This window comes from Nicotiana tabacum, chromosome 21 (assembly GCF_000715075.1).
Source record: "Nicotiana tabacum cultivar K326 chromosome 21, ASM71507v2, whole genome shotgun sequence".
In the NCBI taxonomy this organism is placed as follows: domain Eukaryota; kingdom Viridiplantae; phylum Streptophyta; class Magnoliopsida; order Solanales; family Solanaceae; genus Nicotiana; species Nicotiana tabacum.
This window is the reverse complement of record NC_134100.1, coordinates 17,602,164-17,612,149: the sequence shown is the minus strand read 5'-3', so window position 1 is coordinate 17,612,149 and position 9,986 is coordinate 17,602,164.

The window sequence follows — 9,986 nt, the reverse complement described above, 5'->3', positions numbered from 1 at the left end:
CGCAATCTGCTATCAGCTAAGAAAACTCTACTATCATTCGTTATTTTATTTTCTTGCATAAGGCTATCATTCTGCCTTCCGAGACTAAAGGCTATCTCCATCTGCATTCGCATTGCATAAGGCTACCATTCTGCCTTCCAATTTGCATAAGGCTACCATTCTGCCTTCCAATTTGCATAAAGCTACTATTTTGCCTTCCGAGGTTAAGCTCTACCTCCAATTGCATTCATATTGCATAAGGCTACCATTCTGCCTTCCAATTTGCATAAGAATACCATTCTGCCTTTCGAGACTAAACGATGTCTCCATCTGTATTGGCATTGCATAAGGCTGCCATTTTGCCTTCCGAGACTAAATTCTGTCTCCATCTGTATTCTTGCATAAGGCTATCATTATGCCTTCCGAGGTTAAGCTCTACCTCTCTCTGCATTTGCATTTTTGCATAAGGCTATCATTCTACCTTCCGAGGCTAAGCATTGCCTCCAATTTTCTTCAAAATTAAGCACCACCTCAATCATTATTTATTTCGCTTTTCTTACGAGCTAAGTTTTGCCCTTCAATTCACAAGACTAAGCTTTGTCTTGTCTGCATCATGCTACTGCATCTTTCATGGGATGAAACATCACCAACTCATCCAAAAGCGTCATCGTTCGGAGGCACCATCTTCATAGCCCGAGAACACTATGTCATGGCCTGAGGATCTCTTTCAATCTTTTGCATATCATTATTCAAAGGAATCATGGTTCGGAGGCACCATACTCATAGCCAGAGAGAATCATTTCATGGCCTGCGAATCCCTTATCACACGTTTCATGGCCCAAGACATCATGGTCTAAAGGTGTCATCCTCATCGTCCAAAGACAACATTCATGGTCCGACGGGAATTGGCATCATGTTTAAATTTATGCACAACATGCACTTGTATTGTTTCTAATTGCCGGTAAACCAGCGAGCAACGGCCCTCCCGATAGGAGCGATCCTGCTCCAGTTCCCGTATCCATATCAAACCTAACCATTCCTGTAAGCCGCTCACTCACCTGGCCTTAAACATTGCGTCCATTCTTGAATATCTTCATCGGCAATACTCCGCAGGTGAATCCAAACTATATACGGCCTGATTCCCATATAACTAGGAATATATAGGCAACTTAAAAGCCAGGGTGCGGTCTAAACCTCTTCAACTCGTTTCGCTCGGTCAAAATTGGCCATCATATCTTTATCCGACAACTCTTTCATCCTTCCCGAGTAAAGAGGGGCAGCTGTTGATACCCAATTTTTCCCTATATATTTTCAATATGAAAAATAACTTCAAAATAGCATATATATGCATATATAAGCATGTCCAAGTGTTTTATTATTTTTCCACCAAAGTAGCCCTTACTATACAAGGGGGGCGGAGCGCTAAGAAAGAGAAAACGTTATCACTATACGAAATGAAGCAGTTTTTTAAAGGTTTAAATTGATTTATATTCTCCCTTTTTTATCCATAAAATCTCAATAATTGTTTTCAAAATTATTAAATAATTCATCTATTGTATTTTTATATTTATGCCAAAATATGATTAAAGTAATTTTACATATTTTTATAATTTCATTTATTATTTTTAAAGCTAAATTACACATAATTGCAATATTAGCCCTTTTAAGGTTTAATTAGGTTTTATATCCATAAAATTGGGTCTGGTATTTTTAAATTTTTTATATGTTATAAATCATTTAGCCCTTTCAATTTAGTTTTTAGAAACTATTTACTATTTTTATAAATTAAAAAGGGGAAAACTGGCAATTTAAATAACAATCCCTTTTGTATTTCAATTCTAGCCCAAAATGGACCTCAATTCCCCCAGTCCAATTTTAATTTTAACCCGACCCTAACCCTTTTGAACCCTACCCAAACCTCGATCCCTACCTACCTCATTTAATCTATGTCGTTGATCATTTAGATCAACGACCACTGTTCACCCTTACCTTTTTTAACCCAAACGACCACCCTAACCTAAATCATTCTCACCAACCCGCCGCCCTTGAATCCCCTTCCTCCCCAATTTTCTCTGCAACTTCACTCAAACCCTAGCCGCCGCCACCCAAATCCACCCTAATTCCCTTCAACCCCCACCCAATCCATGGTTCTTATCATTTTAAACTCGACTATTGTTAAAACCCTAATTTCTTAATAGGATTTCCTCACTCATTACTATGAGTTTAAAGGGTTCTTTACTTGTTTCTGACCTTCTTACCTGTTGGTTTAGTTTTTCACTCTAGTTCTATGTGACTACTTGACTTTGTTAACTACCATGCTTCGAGTAGGTTCTTTTACTACTGAGTCCTAGCCTACTCCTGCTACTACTGTATGTTTGTGTTGCTTCTTTTGTCAATATGGTTAGCCTTGCATGTTTGATACTCTTGTTCATTCTTCTCTATTTATATGACAAAGTGCAGAATCATGATTCTTTCTTGATTGATCTTGATTTCCTCAAGTTACGACTAATTGCAAAGGTTTTCTTATAAACCCCTAATTCTACCCGTTTGTTTGAGTTGATTGATTCCTTTCCTTTATTTGCTGTGATGTTGTACCCTTGCTGAATCCTTTACCCAATTAAGTATATTTTGTACTTAGACTCAATTATTTACTCTATACTTTTAATATCCCCTATATGGTCAGAAATCAATCTTTCCCAAATTGGTTTTCTTTCCTTAATTATTCCTGTCAGTATACATTTGAACAACAATTCCTTGATTAAAGGAAAGTACTTGTATTAATTGATTCTGATTGTGATTATTTCCTTGTTTGTGTTAAAACTTTACTTGTTACCTTATTTTCTACTCGTTTTCAAAACTATAAATACCCTACCCTCTCTTCTCTAAAAACACAAACAATTTAGTTGAAAACACACACTTAAACACTCAAACTCTCTCTTCTTTCTCTACTACTTATGCTACTGCTTGTTCAGCCGGCTGAGAGCCAAGGGTAGACTGTGGGATTCTACTCACTTTACTTTTCTGCATTTTGCTTCCTTTATTGGTATGTCCTAGTTTAATTTTAAAGCTCCAACAACAACATGCTTCCTTATTTGTTTCGGCTTCTTTCAATTTTGGTCTACTTCTGCTTGTGGTTCTGTAAATTTACATTACGGGCATGCTGTAACGTTTCCCCTTCCCCTTTAGATTAATGCACTCCCCTGCGTATTTAAGGCGTACTTTGTCAATCACTTATTGTGTACTTGCTATCTTATGAATCCCAAACCCCTATCCTTTTATGTTCTTTTGGTTGGTTTGTGATTATGCCAATATCAGCTATTGCTGTGTATGTCCAAACCAGACCCCTACTGGGGTCATGTGCTTACAGACAAGTGTCTATGTTTCCCCTTCCCCTTTAGATTAATGCACCCCTCTGTGGGGCTACTGATTCTGTGTGTCATCCCACCTTAAGGGGGTTTGAGTTTTGTTTACTACTACCACTGCTTTCAATCATCTTTTTCTTTCAAAAAAATGGATTTGACAGTCCAATTTTTTTACACAATCTCTTTTTCAAACTATGTCAAGTACTCTCACATATACTCTTAGAATACTAGGTTCTGCCCCTTTTGTGTGAGCCTTGCCTTGGGACCCTTGAGCTCCCTCTGAACTTGGACACATAAGAGCTGGCCATTCCACACTGCACTTACTCTTGGTTATGCAATCTGGGTGTGAGCACTACTCGGTATCCCTTGAGGTCCTTAAGGAACTCTGACACACCCAGACATGAGAAAGGTGTTTTTGGAACAACATTGGCATTGAAGTGGTTTATTACATAACTCAGAGAGGAAGTCAGAATCAGGCTCCCTATGGTTGTAACTTCTTATTTTTGCATTTTTTATGTAATTCAATCATTCGGTCTATAATAATTTGTAAACAACTCTAGGGATGGATAGTGGAAAGGGAAGAGGTGACTATGCATGCTCTAGCTATCAAAAGGGGTAGAAAACATGTTATTAGGTTTATATTCCTACTTGTGCAAAAGAAACCATGCTTAGGACTCATTTCACGCATTAAAGATCATGTTCCCTAGGACTTACGCTTACTATTTTCAGCATGTCCATTTCACTATCATATCACTTATAAACCCTGCGTTAATTGTGTTAATAACCGGTGTTTCTGTGATCATGTTCTTACTGCTATTCACACTTAGAGATTATGTTTTAGGCTTAACAACACTAACAAACATATAATTTCTGCATATCCTAGAAACCATGTTTAAACGCTGCAATATTCGTGCATATAAGAATCCTGCTTAGATTCTGCATCTCTGTACATTTGATACCATGTCTTTAAGATTTCATTTACATTCTCCTAAGCACGCCTAGGCTAACTATGAATGCATAAAAAGGAATAAAACAATTTTACTCAGTTTTTACAATCAACTAGCAATAATTCTATGTACTGAACGCCTTGAACAACATGTTTTAGGTAATAAAAATAATCTTCAAATCATCTTAATGATTCGGAACAACTACTGCCTTGTTTTGCGCGTAGGCAAACCTTAGGTAATAACCTGATTAAAACGGGAACTGCCTTTGTTTAATTATCAGCTGCTAGAACCAGCAGGAAGGCCTGATTCAGACTTCTTTTCTGAGTTATATAATGAATCTGGTTCTGACTGAAACACCCTGCTTAGGATTTTAAATTTAGACCTTAACTGTGTATAAGTCATGTTGTCTATGTGCATTGTTTGTGGAGGTATAACTGAGCCTTCTATCTGCTTATATGTTTCCCCCTTAATTGCGGTCTTATATGTTTTGTATGTTGCTTTAGCATTTTACCTTTAAACTTGAGGGTCTACCTAGAACCTCTTTCTTATAGGAATAGGAGTCCTAAAATTCCCCCGAGATGATTGGAAGGGACGGGTAGCATCATGCAATAAGAGTCGAGACCAATCATCACTCTAATTACCTTCACGGGGTGGGAAAAGGTAGATATGGGTATGATGACCGGTGCACTAATACCACGTGTATCTCCTTTTCTGAGGAGTGTCATATAGGGTATTGCATTGATGTGATCCATATTACAAACAAACCTAGGAAACCCCTTTTATTTTTATAAGTACGCTTAGATTATAACTCTTTCAAAGTCTAGCCTTTCAATAATTGTTTACAAACACTTGTGCATTTAAACTTAAACCCCTCTTATTTGAGCCTTACTTGTATTTTTGCTAATTGCACAAATTCACAAAAACTGTCTGGCTGGGAACCACACTAGTGGATTATGAGGGGTGCCTAACACCTTCCCTTTAGGATAATTTCAAGCCCTTATCCTATCTCTAGTTATCAAACATAGTTGTAGTTGAACTTTATAGGTGCCCTAACACACCTTAAAAACCGTTAGGTGGCGACTCTTCAAACACCCAATTCCTCAAAGGAAATGAGTCATCACACCCGTTGAATGTTGAACCCGGATTCCGCTCCGCGAAAGGGAAAAAGCGGGGCGCGACAGTCTTAAAAAGGGTACAAAATACAACCACCATGTCATCAACTTTTCAGATCCTGCTGTCACGTCCCTTCAATTCAAAACGTTACATCTCCCTCTGAAACATTGCAATTATCCATGTCCAACAGCCATTTCAGAACCAGTGCTTATTCCTCTCCCTTCATAATTATCCTCTCCTTTTAAAAAACCCTCTCTTCTTCTCTTCTTAACCATAGCTCCTACACTAGAATCACCCAAAAGGGAAGGATCATCACACCACTTCTTCCAATGGCTGAGAAAACTTTCGATCTCTCTGCCTCAGCCGTAACTACCACTGACCCATCTATGGAACCTTTCGTTTTGACTGAGCCTTCCTCACCCTCTATCACTCCTGCTGCTGCAGTCACACCTTTCCCAGTTTCTCAATCTCTTCCTAACTCAGAAACCCTTGAAACTACTGTTCCGTTCTCCCCATCATCTATTGTTCCCACCAGTCAAACCCTAAGTGGAGAACAAGGTCAAAATACTGAGTTCACAAAGGGTTTTGCCATCATTGCCACCGATTCCATGGTTGTGGAAGCACTGGTTGAAGAAGAAAAAGATGTTGTAACTGTGTTTGTAGTATCCGCTGATGGGGTATTGCATGAAATTACATCCCAGAAAAATGAGGCACACGGTGTGGTAGAAGAAGGGGCCATTGTGGCTGTTGAAGGGGATGTAGTAGCAGATACTACTGGGGCATCACATGAGGAACCTGATCCCTCTCCGGAGTACCCAGGTCAAGGCTCTCATCCCCATGACAGTACTATTCCCGCATTCGATGTTGTGCCCCTAGAAATTCAAGCACCTGAAATGCAATCCAGTGATGAAGAAGACCTGGATAATGTGGCTCTTGATGCATTCATAAGTAAACAAATGGTTGTGTCCACCCCTGAGTCTGAAATCAAACGACCTACTACCAGGCTTCAAGTCAAAGTGGTCTACGACTCTGCTCTTCAAAAGAGCAAGAAGAGTAGTAAGAAGAAAAGAAGAAAGTTGGTGAAGGATGGTGTGCCTGTAAGTGAAGTCGAGGTGGAAGAGGGAACTCCAGAGGAACCTGGTTCACTTGTTAAGCGGTCCTCGAAAAAGACAAAGCCTGTTTCAATAGAGAAAGGGTCAACATCTAAGTCTAAGATGAAGGAGGTAGTGAGTGAGTTTTCCATGTCTGATAAGGATGTTCTAGTCAAGTCCAAGGGAAAAGGCAAAGTCAGTGGAGAGAAGTTTGGGAAATGCAAGTCTAAATCTGTTGAAGAACCTAGTTCTGTGAAGAAAATGAGAAGTGAAGTCAGCCTTGGCTCTGAGCGCCTGAGGCATCAAAAAGTTCTACTAGGTCATATGTTTGACTCAGTAATCTCTGAGACTGCCAGAATGTGCCAAATTTCGGATATGGTCGAGTTTTAACAATGGGTGCATCTGTTTCACTTGATGCACCTAAGGTGTATGAGGAGGAGGTACAAAATGTCTTCGCTAGCCTCTTTCCAGTTGATACTGACCATGTCTGTGCTTTGGTCAATGGGATGGACATCGTCTTTGATGTAAAATTGCTTGGAGATATTTTAAAAGTTCCTACAGTTGGGGTGTCGAGTGTACGAGATGTTTGTTAGTATAACTTCAGAAATGCAGTAGTGAAAGACAATGCTAATCAAAAAGGGGACCAGATCTATAAGAAAGCACTACTCCCTGTTTATCAGCTGCTATTTGAATTGGTTAACAAAGTCTTGTTGCCTAGAGCTGAAAGGAAGTCAGTGACTTCTAAGTCTGACCTATTCCTAATGGAGTAACTGGACGGTTTCAATCCTATGAGTCTGCCTGCTATTATGATAAAATACATGCAAAAGGTTGCCACCTTCAAGGACGGTAATCATGGCCTTCCCTGTGGATTCTTGCTTACTCTAGTGTTCAAATTCTTTAAAGTTCCACTAAGAATAGGTAAAATGGGGACTCGAAAGCAAACCTTCTCACAGATAACTTTGGAATAGTGCGAGTGTGTGGAAAAGTATGGAGGGGGTAGGAAGTACATCAACCATTTCTCAGCTTATCAATGCCCAGAATAATGCATCTGAGGAAATTCGTCGGTTGAAGGCCAAGAATGCTATCCTGGAAGGTTAGCAAGCCCGAGGAGTTCCCATGTCGAATCATGAAGTGGCTCGTTTGACATAGGATAATGCTGATCTCAGGGCGCAAGTTGAGAACCTGAAGGCAGAACTGCTCAATGAGCAAAAGTTAGGAAACGCCCGAATAGACCTCGTTTTCCAGGCACTTGCTGCAGCTACCAAGCCTTTTACTCCTAGTTCCGCCTAAGTACCCCTTCAGTGACCACTTTTATGGATATGTTTCTTATGTTTTTTTGTTCTTTATTGATGGTTTGGCGGATGTTTTTTTGTTTTCTTTTTTTGATGGTTGAGATGAAACACTACCGCTCCCGTTAGCAAGTCCAAATGTTGCCTCTCGCCTTTTTCAAAGGCAGAGGCTTATTAAATCGTTATTAATATAAATCCTCATTTTATTATGTCAGTACTCTCTTTTTGTGTTCTATTCTCTATCATGATTGTGTGCACATATGTGGCATGAGTTAGCTTAACCGGACTTCTTTGTGGTGTTATTCTTTTTAATGATGCCAAAAAGGAAAAAATAGGACTCAGGAGGAAACACATGGGAGAACTGGTTCTTAATTCTCTGACCATGTAAACTATTGTTACGATAAGGCATAGTCTCAGGGGCACTGCACTGTCCACCCACTCATTCTCTAACCAAACAAAGTACTCACATCATTTCAAGTGATGTGATCAAGATGTACCCACAATGAGCTTTATACAAAACATCACTGGAAGGTTTCTGTTTCTCATTCAAGCATCTTCCAAAAATAGAAGAAATCATTCCTCACAAGTTTGAAGAACAAGGTTGAACGCAACTACGGACCAGTTCCGAAAATATAGCCTATTGTTGTCCTAGTTGAGTTGTAACCTTGTTGTTGTACTTATTGTATCTCCTAAACTGCTTACCTAGAAGCTTTTGATTAGGAATTCTCTTGAAAATCCATAAACTCCTTGAGTTTATGTTATGACTAGATTTAGTCATAAGGAAAAGTCTTTGTAATTGTAGAGTTACAAAGCTTGTGGTAAGAGCATTACAAGGAGTTAGCTTAGCTAGACTTCTTTGTGTTGTTATTCTTTTTAATGATACCAAAAGGGGGAAAATAGGACTCAAGGGGAAACACATGGGGGAACTGGTTCTTAATGATCTGACCATGTAAACTATTGTTACGATAAGGCATAGTCTCATGGGGAACTCTGTGTTCTCCTGAGTTCCTTGATACTTTGAAACTAGTTCTTACTGCCCAAATTCCATCCTATAAATGTTAAGTTTGTCATCATCAAAAAGAGAGAAATTGATAGACTTTAAATACTCTTGCCTTATGTTTTGATGATCTAACAAACTTACTGTTAAGAACCATATAGGGAACCTGACCTACTTGGATTGCTGCAAGCTTTAACGGATTCCAGCTAAAGGTGAACTGCGACAACTTCAGGAGCTAGGAACCCACACAAGAACCTAATACTCGTGTGGTTTCTTCATAGCAGTATAGAGTCAATTGGACACAACTGGAAATGAAGTGACTGACGACACTGTTTCTGCCGCACTGCACTGTCCGCCTACTCTTTCTCTAACCAAACAAAGTACTCACATCATTTCAAGTGATGTGATCAGGATATACCTACAATGAGCTTTATACAAAACATCACTGGAAGGTTTCTATTTCTCATTCAAGCATCTTGCAATAACAGAAGAAATCATTCCTCACAAGTTTGAAGAACAAGGTTGAATGCAACTATGGACCAGTTCCAAAAAGATAGCATGTTGTTGTCCTAGTTGAGTTGTAACCTTGTTGTTGTACTTATTGTATCTCCTAAACTGCTTACCTATAAGCGTTTGATTAGGAATTCTCTTGAAAATCCGTAAACTCCTTGAGTTTATGTTGTGACTAGATTTAGTCATAAGGAAAAGTCCTTATAATTGTAGAGTTACAAAGTGGCTTGTGGTGAGAGCATCACAAGTTATAAAAAGCCTTTGTAACTAGGAAGTCGCAAAGTGGCTTGTGGTAAGAGTACCACAAGTTGGTTGAGTAAATCCTTTGCAATAGGAATTATTGTAAAGTGGCTTGTAATAGGTAGATTACAAGTTAGTGAAGTTAAAAGACTACAGGTATAGGTTGTGGTTTTTTGATCCCCTTGTGTGGGATTTTTCCACGTAAAAATCCTCTGCCTCATTTACATATTGTTTTATTAGCATTCTCAGTAGAATCTTGTAGATGACCAGGTACTCTACAGTTTGGTGGACCCATACAAACTAACACTGGATTTATCCCTTAAGAACCAAGTCTGAATTCTTCGAAACATTTCTTATGTTACAAAAAATGGCAGAAAACCAATTCTTAAGGAACATAAAGATTTCCCAATGTGATGGTGGAGGAGAATTTTGTAATACTAATTTTATTAAACATTTGG